A 5,193-nucleotide genomic window follows, 5' to 3' on the forward strand; every position below is an offset into this window, starting at 1 on the left:
ATATTTTTTAAAAATATGCAGGAGTTAATGGCTTCCTCTGTAAATTACTCACTCAGATCCTTGTTGTGTTCATTTGATTTAAATTCTTTCAACAGCAAACAAGATTCTTTTTTGTTGTTGTTGTTAATCCTCATCTGAGGATATTTTTTTCCTATTGATTTTTAGAGAGAGTGGGAGAGACAGAAAGAGAGAAACATCCATGTGAGAGAGAGAGAGACATCAATTGGTTGCACGTGCCCGGACCAGAGCCGGGGATTGAGCCTGCAACTGAGGTACTACATCCCCTTGACTGGAATCGAACTAGGAACCCTTCAGTCCATGGGCCAACACTCTATCCATTGTGCCAAACCGGCTAGGTCTGCAACCAAGATTCTTGAATACCTTGAAGTAATGTTAAAAATTGATAGTGACAATACATCTAATTTGACTTCTCATTTGATTAAAATACTCTCCACCTCCACATGTTTTATTTTCTCAAACATGCTCGCAAATAGCCAGCTAAAGCCTTCTCTTTTCCTGCCATTTAGAAACAAAACACTAAAATTTATATTTAAAAAACTTGGGGGAAATCTCAAGAATTTGAAGAGTGGCTAATGAAAAACGTGTATGTATTTTTTTTTTATGCTATCATTCAACACGTAGTGACATGTCAGTCTGTGATAATATATTCATATGGCTTTCCAACAAAACATGATATGTTATTTCAAATTTTATTCATCAGCAAATCATTTTTACAGTTATTTTAAATTAATTTAGCACCTTGCATCATTTGTTAAATGGGGAAATTGGGAGTTGTTTCTTTTTTGTGAATATTATTACATGTTGTATTGATATAAGCAGTTAGGCAGACATGAGCAGAGCAAGGATAATGGACCAGGTACAGAAGGCCAGCAAACCCCAGGTGCCTAACAATGGACAATCACTTGTAGGGAGGGACTTCACCCCCCAGGGTGACTTTTCCTCCCTAAGCAGATGGCTGGGCATGAGGTTTGGGCCCCTGACCTTTCCTCCCTGGATATAATAGCGAGGCCTCAGTTGTATTTCAGCTCCAGGCCCAGTTAAGGAGCAAAACCAGCCACGGCTGAGGTCAGGGCCAGCTGCATTGAATAATGACCCCATGCCCTGGTGCTGGCCATTCAGTGGAGACCACAACCCTAAAAGGGCACACCTGGAAAACTACTGAATATTCTAGTAAGATCTTTCCCTGGGAGCGCCCCTAAAATCTCCACCCTTAAACCCTTAGGATGGAGGGCCCAATGCACTCTCCCTCCAGGGAGCACGCCCACCTTTCCTTTTCCCCTCCCCATTCCCTTCCCCTCCTTTAGCTTCCTCCCTCCCAAGCTCCTAGGGCCCTTCCTTTACCTCTACAACTTGTTTCCTCAGCCCATTTCTTCTAGGAATTACTACTTCTACCTCTGTACGCTACCAAGTAAATGTGCTCTTACAGTTTGGGTCTTGCTCTGACTTCTTTCCTAGCCAGACCCTAAGGCTGCTGAACCCAGGTCTGGTCAGACACCTTGTGCCCTTCCCACAGCCTACTGCAGTATTAAGCTAGCATACTCTATTGAGTAGGGGGCTGCTGCTGAACCCAGGTCCAGTCTGACCCCACAGGTCAGACACCTCGTGCCCTTCCCACAGCCTACAGCAGTATTAAGCTAGCATACTCTATTGAGTAGGGGGCTCACCTAAAAGTGAAATCATTGACTACGGATCATAACTTTATCATAGTCAAGGAGAAAATAATTTTTTCAAGTTCCTCAACATGTCCAAGAGTTTTATATTACTGAGAAGGGCATTCACAAGCCAACAGAGACCGCAGCATTTTCTAGCACATCTGGTGCATTGCATTCCAGTTAGGAACAAAGGCAGCGTTCCCAAAGCCTGTGGTCAAACCTGGTGGTTCTCCAGCCCAGTCTCCCCTCCCGGCTAGGACTTGGTGCCCGTACAATTCCATTCCAGGAACAAGCTGTTCCTCCCACTAGGAGCTGAGTCCTGAGGCGAACAGCTTAGAGAGAGACCCTTGGGGCTGTGGGTCTCTCCGTTCGGCTCTCACTAAGCGTCCAGGCCCCAGAGCACAGAGCAGAGGAGATACGGTTGGGGTTAAGCCTCTCCTTAGTAGAAAAGAAATTGAGTCACTAGGCAATGAAACTGCTCCCAAGTGCAAAAGGGATGGGAGGAATACAACTTTTACCCAAAGAAGCCTGCCCAACAGGATTGATATGGACAGAAATGGCTTTGTCGAGAAAATTCCTCTAATTTTCACTACAGATGCAAGAAAAAAAAATGTCGGATCTCTTTCTGTCTGTGGCAGACAAGATGGAATGGGACAACACAGGAAAAGAAAAAAAAATCCTTTATTAATATTTGAATGGTCCTTTGCAATTTACAAAATGCTTTCACCTGCAATGATCTCATTTGATCTTGACCATGAGGTGAGATGCATTATGTTTTGCCTCAGGTTACGAGCAAGTGGCCAGGCTGAACTTGAAAGCTAGGGTTCTTCCCACCAGCTGCACTGCTTCTTAGTGCCAGATCTTTTTCTGCTCAGAATGGCCCCCCAAATCCTCATCACAGTGATGTAAATGTGCGTGGTTTTCTGTTCACTCCGTCCCCACTCCCAGCCATTCTGCTGTCTCCAATAGTTTGTGAAATCCTTAAGTGCAGGAACCAAGTCTTTGATCTCTGGGTCTCCACCTTCTGGGCACACAGTAGGTATTTTACAAATGTACCATCAGATGGATGCATATGGACACCAACTTGCAACTTACACAGGTCAGGGACAGAGTGAAGCTATGAGTGAACACAGGGGCATGTATGTATCAATCTGTATCATACATTACATTGTAAGTTCTGTGAGGCCAGGGCTTGATTTCAGTTGGTATTTCCCAAGATATGCCTGACACATAGTAAGTGATCAGTACACTTCTTAGGAATTCATGCTTTCACTCATTCACTCATCAAATATTTACTGAGTGCCTCTGTGTGTAGTCACCATAAAGGGGATGGGCAGGGGTATGGTTATCTCTAAGTGTTTCAGACAGAGAACACAAAGCTGAGCTTTCAGCTCTTCTCTGAATCACTCTGGAAGGCTTCCTGGAGGAGGTAGGCTTTCCCAAGAGTGTTAGGGGCAGAAATAGAATATTGGAGATTAGCTATTAGTTATAAGAAATACTAATCATGCTCTCTTAACAGTGATTGTTTTGTTCTGATTAAAGAAAGCACATTCTAACCTGGCTGGGAGTTGTAAGCATCCCCTCCCACACACCACCATCACCACCTGGAGGTCAACCTTGGACCTGGGAGTCAACTTTGGAATGTGGCCCGTTCTCATCTGAGAACTGCCTGTTATCATGGAAAGATGAACCACCTTGTTGTCCAAATGGAGTCCCAGAGGGGCACCCAGCCCAAACTGCATGTAATCTATAACCATTATACCCATTTTTATTCCTTTTGCCTACTTCCCCATGCAATCTTTGTCCTACTCAATATAAGCAACTGGCTTATGGGGGGTGGAGAGCAGATTTTTATGGATGACCAGCTGCTCTCCCATCCTGTCGGCATTATTGGAATAAACACTCATATATGATTCAACCCTCTCTGCTTAATTGGCTCAAGTAGTGACAGGCAACCGGGACCCATTGATTGTAGTTTCAGAATGTGTGAAAGGCTACTTCAGGCTTGGCCCATAAAAGCTTCTCAAAGCAATGTAATTTAGCTTCTCCATTGTACATGGAGCAGGGAAAGAGCTAGGCTTTTGTTTTTGTTTTTAGAGAGAGTAGAAGGGAGGGAAAGAGAAACATCAATGTGAAAAACACACATTGATTGGTAACTCAGGCACGTGCCCTTGACAGGGAATTGAATCCAAGACCCTTCTGTGTGCTGGCAGATGTTTAACCACTGGCCAGGGCAAACTAGGTTTTATGGGACTTAAAGCATAGGCAATTTGGACAGCCCACTAAGAAAAAGAATACAAAATTAGGTACTACATATGTGAATATTTATTTAGAATAACAAATCACAAATTTTATAACTTGACAATTAGCACCAATATTTCAAAATTCAGAAAAACAACATTCTAGTTTTATTAACTGTTTGACATATCTCTATATTGCTTTTTTTTATTTGGGGGAAGGGAAGTGTAAATGTCTTTGTAATGATTTTGTATCTTTTTTTATACATAGAGAACTGAAAGATAATTCAGCTTTTCCTCTTTCACGGTTGATCAAAATTATTTTTAAATGAAAGGATGCAAAATAAATATGTCCTCATCCACAGGTACATGAGCTGTAGCACAGCTGTAAGTCTGTGCCATACATAAAGCAGAATTCAGATTAATTCTATTCTGGTTTGATTCCCATAAACAAACAAGCACGGTGCCTTTGCGACTCTATAGGCTCCATGATCAAGTGTATCAAGTTGTGGACAGAATCTTCATTTTGATAGCAGATGATTAGTTTTCATCAATATCTAACAGTTTCACATATCTAATTATTGGACGTTTTTCATAATCTACTCTCTGGCTCCATATTGCAGGAAGACCTCCAGCCCTGCACCTGGTGCAACGAACACGCAAGACCATGTAAGCACAGTGCTAAGGACCCTCGGACCCTCGCTGGCCTTGGCAGGGCCCTGACGCTTATGCTTCATCAGCTTCCTGGGACCTCAGCCTCTGCTGATGAGGAAATGGAGAAAAAAGTTCGGGAGGGACAAATCAGCATGGGGGCTTGGCCGGCCTGCAAACCAATCCAGGCCCCTTGCCCACACTGCCAGCTCCCCAGCAGGGACCCCCACCCCGATGGGGGCATGGATGGACTGCCAACGGCCCTCAGCCCCTCGCCCAGGCCAGCCTGGCCCCCAGCGGAGACCCCCACCCCATGGGGACGTGAATGGCCTGCAAAGGGCCCTCAGCCCCTTGCCCAGGCCCACCCCATCCCCAGCGGAGACCCTCACCCCAATGGGGGTGTGGCCAGCCTGCAAAGGGCCATCAGCCCCTCGCCCAGGCCAGCCCGGCCCCCAGCAGAGACCCCCACCCCATGGAGGCGTGGATGGCCTGCAAACAGCCCTCAGCCCCTTGCCCAGGCTGGCCCTGCCCCCAGCAGAGACACCCCCGCCCCCCAACACTCCGATGGGGATGTGGCCGGCCTGAAAACTGCCCCAGCCCCTTATCCAGGCCAGACCCCTCCCCCAGGAGGG

This window comes from Myotis brandtii, unplaced genomic scaffold, assembly GCF_000412655.1.
Source record: "Myotis brandtii unplaced genomic scaffold, ASM41265v1 scaffold197, whole genome shotgun sequence".
Taxonomy (NCBI): Eukaryota; Metazoa; Chordata; class Mammalia; order Chiroptera; family Vespertilionidae; genus Myotis; species Myotis brandtii.